General features: G+C 36.4%; 1 protein-coding gene across 1 annotated transcript in view; it reads right to left on the bottom strand.

Moving 5' to 3' along the window:
- Positions 1-17,691, bottom strand: part of ZNF782 (zinc finger protein 782) — a 50,605-nt gene that overhangs the window by 9,419 nt on the left and 23,495 nt on the right. The gene's annotated exons all lie outside the window — the stretch shown is intronic.

Raw genomic sequence — 17,691 nt, 5'->3', positions numbered from 1 at the left:
ACATAACTACTCTGACATACTAGAATCTCACGTAGAGATGTTCAATAGTCTTTTTATGTTAAGAAATGTGGGTTTTTTAAATGTCGGCTTGTTTTCCTATGAACTGAATTGATCTACTAGAGAGGTGTAAAATGTTCTGGATTGATACCTGAGTGCTGAATACACTCTGGCTTAAAAGCAAACTTCTTAAAAACGTTTTTCTTGGCAGCTCCAGGTCTGTAACTTTAGGTAGTGAATGGCAGGTAGTAGGACTAATAGCTCTAATGGGAGAATGTGGAGTGAGAACTGGAAAGATCCGAGGTTGGCCAAAAGTAAGGCAGGGTAACAATGGTATACTTTTGGTACTTGTTTTCTACCTCCTAAAAATGTCGCCTAATTTTAGGATTTAAGCCATTAAGATAATAAGTATCCTTACCGAATGGTCATGAATGTCACTTCTGGTCTAAGAATTATTTTTAAAGGTTTTTCCAATTCACCTCATACTTATCACTAATAAATGTCTCACTTTATTCAAGAACTTATGGGGGTAAAATGTCAGCAATAAGCCTGATCCTGCAGCAGGGTCTGACAGGAAAGTTGGAAACAAAGCCATCGCTCTCTCTTTGGGGCCCTTCTAAGTCTTCCACATGAACTTCAGGCCAAAAGTCTCTTATGTACTACCCACCCCCAAAGTGAGTGATTTATTCCCTGTGTTTACACTGTCAACTGCACAATCTTTTTACTAAAGTTAAAATTATGTAATCTCATGATTTCTTCTTCCATATGGCACTGAGCAAATAAATCTGTTATAAAACATGTTCCTGTTATGTGGCTAACACTTTGTCTTTTTAGAGAAAATAAAGAACAGCAGATCTTCATAAGCCCACATACTTCAAAAGAACCAACTGATTGATTTTACGTCTCAACATCTAAAGAAAAATAAATCTAGCTTTGTTTTTGGTTAAACTTTTAGTGTCTTTCCATTTTTGAATTTACTGTTTTCATGTTTTTACACTAGATGTGCCAGCTTTGTTTCTACACTGCAACTCAAAGTTAATGTTTCTTGCCACTTAATTTGAAAATCAGTGATTCATTTACTCTTGTCCCAAACTACACATTACATTTCTGATATATTAACAAAATAGAATTAAGAAGAAGGGGATGCAACTGATTTTAGACCACACCTTCTTGTAGTACTGACTAAAACTTACATGTTATATTCTACACAAAGTGAGTTCATTCTAATTTTTTTTTTTTTTTTTTTTTTTTTTTTGCGGTATGCGGGCCTCTCACTGTTGTGGCCTCCCCCGTTGCGGAGCACAGGCTCCGGACGCGCAGGCTCCGGACGCGCAGGCTCAGCGGCCATGGCTCACGGGCCCAGCCGCTCCGCGGCATATGGGATCCTCCCAGACCGGGGCACGAACCCGTATCCCCTGCATCGGCAGGCGGACTCTCAACCACTTGCGCAACCAGGGAGGCCCCATTCTAATTTTAGAATGGCTTTTTAAAACCACAGCTTTAGCAGCAACAATCAGATTGCCCAAACACTGCCCTTTCCCTTAAGGAGAACAGTCTCAGGTAAAAGCTGCATATAACTAGCAATAACGGAATTGAGTGGTTGTATACTGTTCATGAACTGAATGTTTTAAGACTTGTATATGAATTGCTTTTTCCAAACTTGGAAAAATTTCAGCCATAATTTTTTTGAAAAAATTTTTAGCCTTTCCTTCTCTGACTCCAGAGACACAAATGTTAAGAGATTTTGTTGTAGACCCATAGTTCCCTGATGTTCTGTTCATCTGTATTCTATTTTGTTTTTCCTCTGTAATGATTGAGCCATTTCTATTGTTCCCTTATAAAGTTCAGTGATGTTTTTCCCCTCTTTCCTCTCCATTCTGCTGTGAACATGCACTGATGTTTTTTTTTAATAAATGTTTTATTTTAGAATAGCTTTAAATTCACAGAAAAGTTGCAGAGAGAAAGGAGAATTCCTGTGCAACCTGCACCCAATTTACCCTACTGTTAACATCTTACATTACTAGCAGATTTGTCATAACTATTAATATAATACTGATACATTATTAAATAGAATCTATACTTTATTCAATTTCCTTGTTTTTTTTTTTTTTTTTTTTTTTTTTGTGGTACGCGGGCCTCTCACTGTTGTAACCTCTCCCGTAGTGGAGCACAGGCTCCGGACGTGCAGGCTCAGCAGCCATGGCTCACGGGCCTGGCCGCTCCACGGCATGTGGGATCTTCCCAGACCGGGGCATGAACCCGTATCCCCTGCATCGGCAGGCGGACTCTCAACCACTGCGCCACCAGGGAAGCCCTCCTTGGTTTTTTTTTAACGTAATCATTTTTTTTTTCCCTGTTCCACAATTCCATCCAGGATACCACATTACATTTAGTTATCATGCTTCTTTAGCCTCCTCTAGACTGTAAGTGATAATCTTTTTTGGTAATCTTGACAGTTTAGAAGACACTTTGTAAAAGGGTCCTTCAGTTTGGGTTTGTCTGATGTTTTTCTGACCGTTAAAAATGGGGTTGTATTTTTGGGAGAAAGGCCACAGAGGTAAAATGACTATCATTCTTACCCCACCTTATCAAGGGTACATGCTATCAATATGACTTATCACTGATGAGAACTTGGTTGAGGTAGTGTGTGCCAGGATTCTCCAATGTAAAGTTACTCCCCACCCCCACCCCTACCCCCATGCATACTGTACTCTTTATTTTTTTTAATTAAGTTTTTAACTTTTGGTCGTGTGGCATGCAGGATCTTAGTTCCCCAACCAGGGACTGAACTCATGCCCCCTGCAGTGGAAGTGTGGAGTCTTAAACACTGGATCGCCAGGTAAGTTCCCATATTGTACTCTTTAGAAGGAAGTCACTAGGCACAGCCCACTAAACGGGTGGGGAATTCTGCTCCACCTCCTTGAAGGTGGAGCAATTACATAAATTATTAGTAATTCTGTGACAGAGATGTTTCTGTTCTCTCCCATTTATTTATTTACTTAATCACATATCAGTATGGACTCATAAGTAATTTATACTTTGTTATAAACCAACACTATATTATTTTACTGCTCAAATTGTTGCAGCTTTGGCTATTGGGAGCTCTTTCAGTTTGGCTCCTATGTTCTTTGACATATCCCCATCATTCTGTTTTCTGAGTATCTCCTTAAGTTCCTACATACTCATCTTCTATGTTCCATGCCCCCAGAACAGCCACTTCTCCATAGTTGCTTCCTTTTATTGGAGAATTGTACTAGAAATTACTTATAGATCTATTTCATTTTCTATTTCTTTATAGTTTTGTTTTGGAAAACAATGGGTTTCTAGGAATCTGACCATTTCATCTAGGTTGTCCAATCTGCTGGTATATAATTACTCATAGTATTTCCATAATTATTTTATTTCTGTGGAATTGGTAATACTACCTCACTGTCATTTCTGATTTGTTAATTTGAGCCTTCTTTTTTTCTTATTCAATCTAGCTAAGGTTTGTGCATTTCATTACTTTGTCAAAGAACCAACTTTTGGTTTCATTGATTTTCTTTACTGTTTTTCTATTATTTATCTCTTTTCTAATCTATAATATCTTCTTCCTTCTGCTGGCTTTAGGTTTAGTTTGCTCTTCTGTCTCTCAGTTCCTTAAGGTGTAAAGTTAGGTTATAGATTTGGGATCTTTTTTTCTTGTTCTGTATATGTGTTTACAGCTACAAAGTGTTAATTTCACCATATCCCATGAGTTTTGGTATACTGTGTTAACACTTTTACTCTCTCAAGGTATTTTCTAATTTCCCTTATGATTTCTTCTTTGACTCATTGGTTTTTAAGAGCATCTTATTTTCTATATATTTATGACATTTCATTTTCTGTCAATGATTTCTTGGTTTCATTAATTTTGATGGGAACAGATACTACATATGATTTCAGTCTTTTAAAATGTGTTAAAACTTGTTTTGTGGTATAGAGAATGATTCATATGCACATAAGAAAAAAATGTGTAGTCTACTGAACTTGGGTGGAGTCTTCTATATATCTGTTAGGTTCAGTTGGTTTATGATGTTGTTCAAGTCCTTTACTTAATTTTCATCTGGTTGTTTATTCCATTATTGAAAGTGGAATATTGAAGTGTTTACTACTGTAGAATTGTATGCTTTTCTCTTCGATTCTGTTAATGTTTCCTTCATATATTTTGAGACTCTGACGTTTGGTACATATATGCTTATACATTCTTTTTGATGGACTGGCCCTTTTATCAATATATAATGTCCTTTTCTGTCTCTTGTAACCGTTTCTGACTTAAAGTCTACTTTGTCTGATAATAGTATAGCCTCCCTACTGTCTTTTGGTTACTATTTGCATAGAATAACTTTTCCCATCTTTCATTTTCAACCTAAATGTGTTTTTAGATCTAAATTAAGTCTCTTATAAGACAGAATAGAGTTGGATCAATTGTTTTAAAATTCATTCTGGCAATCTCTATCTTTTGATAGAATTAATCCCTTTACACTTAAAAGTACTTACTGACAAGGGATGACTTACTTCATTTAATTGGCTACTGGCTTCTGGTATGTATTATAGTTTTTTTGGCCTCATTTCCTCCATTACTGGCACCATTTGTGTTTAGTTGATTTTTTTGTCCTGATATATTTTGATTTCCATCTCATTTCTGTTTATGTATATTCTGTAGATTTTTTTAATCATGGTGGTTATATACATAGCTATAACAATTTAATTTAAATTGATGTCAATTTAATTTCAATCATAAAAAAACTCTAGAGCTCTATCCTCTACCTTTATGTTACTGATCTCACAAATTAAACCTGTATATATTGTGAGCCCAATAACATAGATTTATAATTATTTTTATGTATTTGTTAAATTTTGCAGAAAAAAAGTGTTGCTATATACCAAAGTTAAAATAATACTGGCTTATATATTAGTCCATGCCTTTGCCTTTACTGGAGATGCTACATGCTAGTCACCATCTAGCATCCTTTCATTTCAACCTGAAGAGCTCCCTTTAACATTTCTTATAGGGCAGCTCTGGTGGTAATGAACTATCTCTGACTTTGTTTGTCTTAGAATTTCTTAATTTTTCCCTCAATTTTAAAGGACCGTCTTATGGATATAGAATTCTCATTTGACATTTCATTTCTTTCAGCACTTTACATGTATTATCCCACTGCCTTCTGGTCTCCAAGGTTTCTGGGGAGAAATAGGGTGATAATTGTATTCAGAGTCCCTTGTATGTGATGAGTCACTTCTCTCACTGTTTTCAAGATTTTCTGTATGTACTGTGACAGAGTATGTGCCTCAGTTTTGGTCTTTTGGGGCTTACACTTGCAGTTCATTGAGCTTGTTGGATTTGTAGATTCATGTATTTCATCAAGTTTGGAGTTTTTAGCCATAATTTTTTCAAATAACTTTCTGTTCCTTTTTCTCTCTTCTCTTTTGGGACTCACATTATGTATTCATTGTCCCTCTTGAAGGTATCCCACAAGTCTTTTGGTCTGTTCACTTTTCCTCATTCTTTTTCCTTTGTGATACTCAGATTAGGTAATTTCGACTATCCTATCTTCTAGTTATTTTTTCTGTCTTTTTGTCTCTTGTTGAAGTCCTATAGTGAATTTTTCATTTCAGATATTATACTTTTCAGCTGCAGAATTTGTTTGTTTCTTTTTAATTTTTTCATCTTTTTTTTTTTTTTTTTTTTTTGCGGTATGCGGGCCTCTCACTGTTGTGGCCTCCCCCGTTGCGGAGTACAGGCTCCGGACGCGCAGGCTCCGGACGCGCAGGCTCAGCAGCCATGGCTCACGGGCCCAGCCGCTCCGCAGCATATGGGATCCTCCCAGACCGGGGCACGAACCCGTATCCCCTGCATCGGCAGGCGGACTCTCAACCACTTGCGCCACCAGGGAGGCCCCTAATTTTTTCATCTTTTTGTAGTTATTCTAGTTTTATATTGTTTTCCTGATGTCCTTTAGTTCTTTTCCATGTTTTCTCTTAGCTCTTTGGTCATATTTAAGACAGTTATCTTAAACTGTTTGCCCAGCAAGTTTAATGTCTGGGTCCCTCAAGGGTGGTTTTGCCTGTCAAAGAATTTTGTTCCCTTCAGTGAGCCATGTTTTCCTGTTTCTTTGTATACCTTGTGATATTGTTGAAAATTGGGCATTAGATTATTATAATGTGGCAACTCTGGAAATCAGATTCTCCTCTTCCCCAGGGTTTGCTGATTTTATTTTTTTAACTGTTGGACACTGTAGTAGTTCATCTGTCTTGAGACTTTTCCAAACTATTTTTTTTGTAAAGTCAATTGCTTGTAGTGTGTGATCACTGAGCTCTCCATTCCTTTAGTTCATGCTCAACTAATATTTTGACAGATTTCCTTGTTAGGAGCTAAAACAAAACTGCCAAAAACAAACAACAAAAAACTGAGAACCACCTCTCCATGTTGCAAACTGGATCTATTTTGTGGCCCTCCTTAACCACTTATCTAGGTTTGCTTTATGCAAAATATATGCCTGAGGGGGAAGCTTAAGGTCATCTCGAGTCTTTTCTGCCACTTTTCCTGCCTGTACTCTGTATTATGTGAAACTGATGAACACCTTGCATCAGTTCTTCAGGTATCCCCCTTGACAGGCCAGAGCAGACATATACAATAATTTGCAAATAAGGTATGTTCTGCTTCCTCTGGTTTGAGGGAGGACCTGGGAACTGTGAAGCCACCTGCTCAAGACCAAGACCACCATTGCACTGGACAGTGTGAAGGGCAAGAATGAGGAAAAACACTAAAACATTTTCTACCATTTTGTAGATGATTTTTCTTGATTGTGTATTTGTTTAGTTGCTGTAAACCTTCATTTTTCAGAGTTCTGACAAAGTTATTTAAAAAATTGTTTCTATGGGGGAATGAAAGCTTGGAGTTTTCTAGTTCACCATTCTGCTGACATCATTCTCTCTTACTATTAAATTTTAAGGGCTCTTTGGATATTCTGAGTACAAGTCCTGAGTACAAGTATTTGATTAGCAAATTTTCTTCCAGTCTGTGGCTTGTGTTTTCATTCTCTTAACAGTGTCTTTTAGAGAACAATTTTAAAATTATAATGGGGCTTCCCTGGTGGCGCAGTGGTTGGGAGTCCGCCTGCCAATGCGGGGGATGCGGGTTTGTGCCCCAGTCTGGGAAGATCCTGCGTGCCGCGGAGCAGCTGGGCCTGTGGGCTGTGGCCACTGGGCCTGTGCATCTGGAGCCTGTGCTCCACAACGGGAGAGGCCACAGCAGTGAGAGGCCCGCATACCGAAAAAAAATTGTAATGAAATCCAACATATCAATTTTTTTACTTTCATGGATCTTCTTTTGGTGTTGTATGTAAAAACATATCAACAACCCCAGCTCACAGATTTTTTCCTCTGTTTTCGGCTTCTAGATGTTTCTGTTTTGCATTTTATATTTATGTCTATGATCCATTTTAAGTTTATTTTTGGGTAAGATATGAGGCCTGAATTTGAGGTTGTTGTTTTTTATAACATATGGACATTCAATTGTTCTGGCACTATTTGATGAAAGGCTATCCATTCTCCATTAAATTGCCTTTGTACTTTTTGTCAAAATTCACTTGATTATATTTGTTTGTATCTATTTGAGCTCTTCATTCTGTTCCACTGAATAACAAGAGTATTCTTTCACCAATATCACATACCTTGAAATTGGGAAATGTCATTCTAACTTTGTTCTTTTTCAGATTTATTTTGGCTATTGTAGATCCCTTGATTTTCCATATAAATCTTATAATCAGTTTATTGCTAAAAACTTCCTGGAATCATGATTGAGACTGCCTTGAATCAGTTTATTGATAAAAACTTCCTAGAATCATGATTGAGACTGCCTTGAATCTATAGATCAAGTTTGGGAAAACTGGTATCTTAAGTTGTCCAATCCATAAATACAAAACAGCTGTCCATTATTTAGATGTTCTTTGATTTCTTTCATCAGTGTCTTGTAGTTTTCTGCAAACACATCTTATATTTTGTCAATTTATCCTTAACTACTTCCTCTTGTTTTAAGTGCAATTTTTTTAAGTGTTGTTTTTTAAAAAACAAGTTTCAATTGTTCATTTCTAATATACAGGAGAGCAATAACTTTTGCAAAAAGACCATGGATCCTGTAAAATTGCTACATTTGCTTATTATTTCCAGGAATGTTCTGGTATATTTTGGGGGGGTTTCTATATAGAAAATGTCACGCGTCAGTAAAGACAGTTTTATTTCTTCCTTTTCAATCTGTATACTTTCCTCCCCCTTTTCTTACCTTACTGTACTAGTCAGGAGTTCCAGTAAGAGTGGTGAGAAATTAACCCCTGCCTTATTCCCTAACTTAGAGAGCAGGTGTTCTGACTCCCACAACAAGTATGTTGCTAGCGTCAGATCCTTCATATATACCCTTTATTAGGTCATACTCTCATACTGCTCATGTTTTGAGAGTGGTTCTTTTTTTCCCCACGATTGGTGTCTTAGTATGTTCAGGTTGCTATACCAAGAATGCCATAGACTGGGTGTTCTATAAACAACAAACATTTATTTCTCATAGTTCTGGAGGCTGGGAAGTACAAGTTCAAGCTGTCAGTAGATCCACTGTGTGATGAGGGCCCATTTCCTGGTTCACAGATGGCTGTCTTCTTGAGGTATCCATATGATAGAAAGGGTGAGTGGGCTCTCTGGGGTTCCTTTTATAAAGGCACTAATCCCATTCATGACGGTTCTGCCCTCATGACCAAATAACCTCCCAGAGGCCCCACCTTCAAATACCATCACTTTGGAGGTTAGGATTTCAACATGATTTTGGGGGGATACAAACATACAAATGCATTGTAAATTTAGTAAAATTAGAAAAAATATTCCATTGATATGATCGTACAGTATTCTTACTGTCTTTTACTGTGACTCTTATTTATTGGTTTATAAATGTAGAACCAGTCTTGCATTTCTAGAATGAAACCCATTTAGATATATCACCCATTTATATATTGCTGGATTTGGTTTCCTAATATTTATAAAAGATTTTTAGATCTAAGTTCATGAAAAATATTAGTCTATAGTTTTCTTTTAGTTTTCTCATTGCATATTAGAATTCTAGGCTCATGAAATGGTGGGGAATTGTTCCCTGCTCTTTACCTTCCTTGAAGAGTTTGTATAGAATTGGTGTTATTTCTTAAAAGTTTGGTAGAATGCACTGGTGAAATCATCTGGGTCTGGTGTTTTTTTTTTTAGATGGTTTTAAACTCTAAATTAAATTTCTTTTATAGATATAGAACTATTCAGGTTAGTTATTTTGTCAAAAGTACATATGGAAGTTTGTGTTTCAAGGAATCAGTCTATTTTGTCCAAATAATCAACTTTATGGGCACAGAACTGTTTGTAGCATTATACTTTTAGTGACTAAGGGATCAGCAGTGCTGACTGCTCTTTCATAACTGGTATTGGTAACTTGTGTCTTTTCTCTGTTAGCCTAGGTAGAGATTAATCAATTTATTGATCTTTTCAAAGAACTCATCTTGTTTTAATTTTCTCCATTCTTTTCCTATTTTCAATTTCACTGATTTCTGCTCTAATTGTTATTGTTTCCTTTTTCTGCTTGCTTTAAGTTTAATTTCCTTTTTCTAGTTTCCTAAGGTGGATACTTTGTTTACTGATTTTAGATCTTCTTTCCTATTATGTGCACTTAGTGCTATAAACTAACTTCTGAGTATTGCTTTAGTTGCAACTCATTTCATTTTATTTTATTTATTTTTATTTTTATTTTTTTTTTTTGCGGTACACGGGCCTCTCACTGTTGTGGCCTCTCCCGTTGTGGAGCACAGGCTCCGGACGCGCAGGCTCAGCAGCCATGGCTCACGGGTCCAGCCGCTCTGCGGCATGTGGGATCTTCCCGGACCGGGGCATGAACCCGTGTCCCCTGCATCGGCAGGCGGACTCTCAACCACCATGTCACCAGGGAAGCCCTCATTTCATTTTAAATGAAAAATTATATTTCATTAAAAAAATTCTCAAAATTTCTCTTGTGATTTCTTATTTGACCCATGCATCATTTAGAAACGTGTTGGCTAATTTCCAAATATTTTGGAATACTCCAGCTATCTTTCTGTACATGATTTCTTATCTACTTCTGGTGTAGTCTGAGAACATATTTTTAATTTCTATACTTATAAATTTGTTAAAGTGTGCTTTTTGGTCTAGAATCATTTTATTTTGGTTAACATTTCATGTATACTTGTGAATTAAGTGTATTCTCTTGTAGTTGGAATAGTCTATGTGTATGTATGTATATACACACAAATATGTGTGTGTGTCTGTGTGTGTGTGTATCAGTATATCCAAATTGGTTGATGGTGCTGTTCAGGTCATCTATATCCTTACTAATTTTATGCCTTCTTGATCTACCAATACTGACAGAGCAGAGTTTAAGGCTCCAACTCTAATAGTGGATTTGCCTATTTCTCTTTCTAGTTCTATCAGTTTTTTCCCCCTGTATTTTGAGTTTGTTGTTAGGTACATAAATGTTTAGGACTGTTATGTCTTCTTTAAAGAATTGACCTTAGTATGCAATGTTTCTCTATCTTTGGTAATCTTCCATGTTTTGAAGTATACTTTGTCTGAAATTAGTATACTTACTTCAATTTTCTTTTGGTTGGTGTTAGCATGGTATATTTTTCTATTTCCCTTTACTTTTAAGCTATCTGAGTCTTTGTGTTTAGGTTACCCTCTTGTAGCCATTCATTTTATATGAATCCCTTTTATTTCTTCTTTTAGTATCATTTACACTTCTTTTAAAATCTTTTTAGTGGTTGCCTAGTGTTTACATTTTAAAGTAATCTATATCCACCTTACAATAACACTATAACAATGCCACTTCACATGTAGTGCATGCACCTTATAACAGTGTATTCCCTATGGTCTTTGCCATCCCTTGTGCTACTGCTGTCATTAACTTATCCATATGCTATAATCACCTAATACCTTGTTACTGTTATTGTTTTCAATTGCATCCTGAACATTCTAAGCATTATGTTATGTGACTGGATCTTCTTTATCTTCTGTTATAGCAGGCTTCCTCTGACACTGTGGCAGCTGGAGAGGGAAATACTGTTTCTCACTGCCAGGTGAGGTTTGAAGTCTAGGTTCTCCACTTGGCCTCTCTGGACACCATGGGGTAGGGACTGGACCCACTTTTTGCTGCTAGTCAGTGCTGAAAGTCTTGGTTCCCCATCAGGCCTTCTCTGCCATCACCCTATTAGAAAGGTGGAGTGGTACCTTGTTACAGCAGAATGAGGGATGTCAATCTTTACTGATGGAGGTGGGCTTCACTTTTTTCCATGGTGTTTTAGCTGAGGTAGGGCAGTTTTCTAAAATTTTCTGTCTTTCTATGCTGCCCCTTTCCTTTTCCCTGTCTAGAGGAAACAGGCTTTACTTGGGCTTTTTTTGCCTGTGCCCATTGGTGTTTCTGGGTTGCTTGTTTTATCCAGCACCCAAGCTCAAATATGTTAGACAAAAATAAAACTGAGGAAACTAAGTATTTTTTCTTGGGTTCTGAGATCACTAGCCAGTCTGTTTCCTTCTCTCCACTGTCCAAAGTCTTATGTTTGTTTTATATATAATGTCTAGGGTTTTAGTTGTATTTAAGGGGAGGAACAGGGTATGTCTAATCAATCATATCTGAAACTATCAGTCTCCAGAATTTTCATACTTAAAAACTGCTTTTAAATTTTTGTGTAACTTTTAAATATGTAAAATGTTTATGTAGTTCAAAAATCCACACTGTATAAAAAGATATATTCAGAGGCTCACATCCATTCCTGTCCCCTCCATTCATTCCCTTCCTTCCCATTTTTATTACTTTCTGATTTTCTTCTAATATTTCATTTTTGCAAATATAAGCAATTACATATATTCCTGTTTTTCTTACTCAAAAGATAACTTTTAATACACACTGTTCTGCTTCTCACTTTTTGACTTAATATATACTGAATATTACTCCTTACCTGTTTAAAAACTCTTCCTATGCTATGGTTGCTTAATATTCATTTGTGGGTAGATGTAACCCAAGTTTAAGTCAATTAGTCAATGATGAACATTTGTGTTGTTGATGTTTTATCAACTATGCTATGATGAATGACCTTGTGTATGTATCACATTGTACCTGTGCAGGTATAGCTTTAAGATAGATACCTGGGGATGAGATTGCTTGGTAAAATCTAATACATCTGGAATGCTTCAGCTCTGGACTCTAGTGTTGCCACTGTGTATGCCTGTACTCTGACACCAAAAGGGATCCCCTTTGCTAAGACATCCCTCTGCAAGAAAAAAGGAGAGTGAGAGGAATCAAGCAACCTTTGCCAGGAAGAACCCTAGCAGTCCTTGCTCTTGTTGCAGATAACTGCAGCATTTACTATCAAGGACCCCCATAGTCTTTGTGAATGCTGACCTCAGTTGATAGAGCTGCATGAAGTCCACAACTGGCACCCAACCCAGCTGCACCCTTCATATCATCCACAGGTGAAGGTCCTTCCCTACTGAATCTAGTCTGTAAAGTCTGGAAGAGGTAACTATTCCTTCACCTGCAAAAACATCAATGCAAAGTTACAAGGAATGTGAGAAATAAAGGAAACATGACACCACCAAAGGAAAACAATGTATTTCCAGTAGCAAACTCCAAAGATATGGAAATCTACAAAATGTCTGACAAAGAATTAGAAATGTTTTAAGGAAGATCAGCAAGCTAGAAGAGAACACAGATAGACAACTCAATGAAATCAGGAAAACATTACATGAACAAAATGAGAAGTTAAACAAAGATATAGAAATCATAAAAAAATAAAAAAGTTTGTTTAAAGAAATTATGGTTATTTCTAGAAACATACAACCTACCAAGACTGAATCAGGAAGAAATAAAATCTGAATAGAACAATAATGAGCAAAGAGATTGAATCAGTAATCAAAAACCTCCCAACACAGACAATCCCAGGACCAGGTGGCTTCACTTGACAAATTCTACCAAATATTAAAGAAGAATTAATACCAATTCTTCTCAAACTTCTCCAAAAAATTGAGGAAAAGGGAATGCTTTCAAACTCATTCTATGAGGCCAGCATTACCCTGATACCAAAGCCAGAGATGGACACCAGAAGAAAACTATACACCAGTATCCCTGACAAATATAGATGCAAAAATTCTCAAGAAAATATTAGCAAACCAAATTCAAGAACACATAAGAAAGATTATACACCATTATCAAGTGGGATTTATACCTGAGATAGAAGGATGGTTCAACATATGCACATTAGTAAGTGTAATACATCACATTAATAAAATGAAAGATAAAAATCTCAATAGATGCTGAAAAAGAATCTGACAAAATACCACATCCTGTCATAATAACAACCCTTGGCAGACTGGGTATAGAAGGAACATACCTCAACATAACAAAGGCCATATACAACAAACTGAAAAGCTTTTTGTCTAATATCAGGAGCAATATAAGAATGCCCACTCTCACCACTATTATTCAATATAGTATTGGAAGTTCTAGCTACAGCAATTAGGCAAGACAAAGAAATAAAAGGCATCCAAATCTGGAAGGAAAAAGCAAAACTTTCACTATTTGCAGATGATATAGTTCTACATTTAGAAAATTTCAAAGACTCAACTAAAAAACTGTTGGAACTAATCAACAATTTCAGTAAAGTTTCAGGGCACAAAATTAATATACAGAAATCAGTTGTATTTCTCTACACTAAGAATGAATGAAACATCTGAAAAAGAAATAAAACTATTCTATTCACCATAGCACCAAAAACAATAAAACACGTAGGAATAAATTTAACCAAAGGAAGTGAAAAATCTCTACAATGAAAACTACAAGATTTTGTTGACAGAAATTGAAGAAGACACAAACAAATGGATCTGAGTTCATGGAACATAAGAGAACAGACTTATTGTTGCCAAGGGGGAGGAGAGGAGGGGGAGGGATGGATTGGGAGTTTGGGATTAGTAGATGCAAACTATTATATATAGAATGGATAAACAACAAGGTCCTACTGTATAGCACAGGGAACTATATTCAATATCCCTATGATAAACTATAATGGAAAAGAATATGAAAAAGGGGGCTTCCCTGGTGGCGCAGTGGTTGAGAATCTGCCTGCCAATGCAGGGGACACGGGTTCGAGCCCTGGTCTGGGAAGATCCCACATGCCGCAGAGCAACTAGTCCCGTGAGCCACAACTACTGAGCCTGTGTGTCTGGAGCTTGTGCTCCGCAACAAGAGAGGCCGCAACAGTGAGAGGCCCGTGCACCGCGATGAAGAGTGGCCCCCGCTCACCACAACTAGAGAAAGCCCTCGCACAGAAACGAAGACCCAACACAGCCAAAAATAAATTAATTAATTAATTAAATTTTAAAAATTGGATCATATAATCACATTAAAAAAAGAATATGAAAAAAATGTATATATATGTATAACTGAACCACTTTGCTGTACAGCAGAAATTAACACAACATTGTAAATCACCTATACTTCAATAAAATAAATTTTAAAAAAGAATTAATATTGTTAAAATGTCCATACCACCCAAAGCCATCTACAGATTCAATGCAATCCCCATCATAATGCCAAAGGCATTCTTCGCAGAAATAGAAAAAAATCCTAAAATCTGTGTTGACTGGCAAATGGCCCTGAATAGCCATAGCAATCTTGAGGAAAAAGAACAAAGCTGGAGGTATCACACTTCCTGATTTCAAACTATACTAAAAAGCTACGGTAGTAAAGACAGTATGGTACTGGCACAAAAATTGACAGACCAATGGAACAGACTAGAGATCCCAGAATTAAACCCCTGCTTATATGGCCAACTAATATTTGACAAGGAAGCCAAGAGCATCCAATGGGAAAAAGAGAGTCTCTTCAATAAATGGTTCTAGGAAAACTGGAGAAACACATGCAAAGCAATAAAACTGAAGCCCTGACTTACACCGCTCACAAAAATTAACTTGAAATGGATCATATATTTAAACATGAGACCTGATACTATAATACTCCTAAAAGAAAACACAAGGAAGGGCTTCCCTGGTGATGCAGTGGTTAAGAATCCGCCTGCCAATGCAGGGGACACGGGTCCGAGCCCTGGTCCGGGAAGATCCCACATGTCGTGGAGCAACTAAGCCCATGTGCCACAACTCCTGAGCCTGCGCTCTAGAGCCCGCACCCCACAACTACTGAACCCTGCGCACCACAACTACTGAAGCCCGTGCGCCTAGAGCCCATGCTCCGCAACAAGAGAAGCCACTGCAATGAGAAGCCTGAGCATTGCAACAAAGAGTAGCCCATGCTTGTTGTGACTAGAGAAAGCCTGCATGCAGCAACGAAGATGCAATGCAGCCAAAAATAAATAAATAAAATAAATAAATGTTAAAAAAGAAAAAGAAAACACAAGGAAGAAGGTCCTAGACACTGGTCCTGGCAATACTTTTTTTAATAGGACACCAAAACCACAAACAAAAAAATGTAAAAATCAACAAATGGGACTACATTAAACTTAAAAGCTTTTGAACAGCAAAAGAAACAATTAATAAAATGAAAAGACGACATACAGAATGGAAGGAAAATTTTGTAAAACATATATCTGATAATATGCAAAATATATAAAGAACTCAAACAACTCAATAACAAAAGAACAATCCAATTAAAAAATGGGCAGAATACCTGAATAGATATTTTTCTAAATAAGACATATAGATGGCCAACAGATGCATGAAAAGATGCTCTATGTCATAAATCATGAAGGAAACGCAAATCAAAACCACGAGGTATCACATCACAGCTGTTAGAATAGCTATCATCAAAAGACAAGAAATAACAATTGCTGGTGAGGATGTGGAGAAAAAGGAACACTTGGTGCACTGTTGGTGGGAATATAAATTGGTACAGCCATTGTGGAAAAGAGTATGGAGGCTCCTCAAAAAATTAAAAAATAGAACTACCATATGATACAGCAATTCCACACTGTACATTTATCTCAAGGAAACAAAAACACTAACTCAAAAAGATATGTGCACCCCCATGTTCACTGCTGCATTATTTACAGTAGTCAAGATACGGAAGCAACCTAAATGCCCACTGATAGATGAATGGATAAAGAAAATGTGGTACACATATACAATAGAATATTCGGCAATGAGAAAGGATGACATCCTGAAATTTGATTTATAACAACATGGATGGACCTTTAGCACATTATGCATTATGCTAAGTAAGATAAGTCAAACAGAGAAAGGCAAATACTGTATGATGTTACTTATATGTGGAATTTTTAAATGCCAAACTTATAAAAACAGAGAATAACATCATAGTTTCCAGGGGATGGCGGGGTAGGGGGCAGGACAGATGTTGTTTAAGGGTACAAACTTGCAATGAGTAGTAAATAGGCCCTAGAGATATAATGCACAGCACAGTAAAAAGAGGAAACAATGTTGTATTATAATCAACAAACTTGCTAAGAGACTAACTTAATTACTCCAACTACAAAAAAGGATAATTATATAGTGTGGTAGAGGTGCTAATTATCGTTACAATGGCAAACATATTACCATATATAAATGTATCAAATTAACAAGTTGAATACCTTAAATTTATACAATGTTATATGTCAAATATATTTCAATAAAAAAGTAAAAAGAATAAAAAAGGAATGATTGCTAAACGTTCTCAAATCTTGGGAAGGAAATGGACAACCAGATTCATGAAACTCAAGGGCCCCAAATAAGATTAACATAAAGTACACTGAGACTCATCATCAAATTGTCAAAAGTCATGGACAAGGAGAATTTTGAAAGCAGCAAGAGAAAAGTGACTCATCACATAGAAGGGAACTCCCATAAGACTGTTAGCAGATTTCTCAGCACAAACCTTGCAGGCTGGGACAGAGTGGGGTGTTACATTCAAAACACTAAAAGAAAAATCCTGCTAACCTAGGATACTACACTTGGCAAAAGTATCCTTTACAAATGAAGAAAAATAAAAGTCTTCTCCAGCAAAGAAAAACCAATGGAGTTTGTAACCATTAGACCTGCCTTATAAGAAATGCTTAATTAAGGGAGTTCTTCAAAATGCAATGAAAATACATTAAAGAGCAACACGAAATAGTCTCACTGATGAAGGCAAATAAATAAATACAGAATAATGTAGCACTGTAATAGTTAAATTACTTTTAATGATAATATAAAGATTAAAAGATAAAAATTAGATAAAGATTATATAATAGATCCGTAATATAAAAAGAAGCAAACTCTGACTACAAGAACATGAAGTGTGGAGTTTTTGGGTGCAGCTGACGTTATCAACTTAAAATAGATGGTTATAACTACAAAATATTTTTGCACAAGTCAAGCTAACCAAAAACAAAGAAAAAAACTACAATAGATACACAAAAGATACTGAGAAAAAGAATCAAAGCAAATCAACAAAAATTATTAAATAATAAAGGAAGACAGCAAGAAAGGAAGAGAGGGACAAAACAATTACAAGAGACATAGAAAACAATGAACAATATGGCAACAGTAAGTCCTCACTTATCAATAATGACTTTAAATATAAATATATTAAATGCTCAAATCAAAGGCAAAGATTACCTGAATGGATAAAAAACAAGA

Source organism: Mesoplodon densirostris, chromosome 6 (genome assembly GCF_025265405.1).
Source record: "Mesoplodon densirostris isolate mMesDen1 chromosome 6, mMesDen1 primary haplotype, whole genome shotgun sequence".
NCBI classification, from domain to species: Eukaryota; Metazoa; Chordata; class Mammalia; order Artiodactyla; family Ziphiidae; genus Mesoplodon; species Mesoplodon densirostris.
Note: the sequence above shows the minus strand (reverse complement) of the source record. Positions and strands in the feature narration are given on the sequence as shown.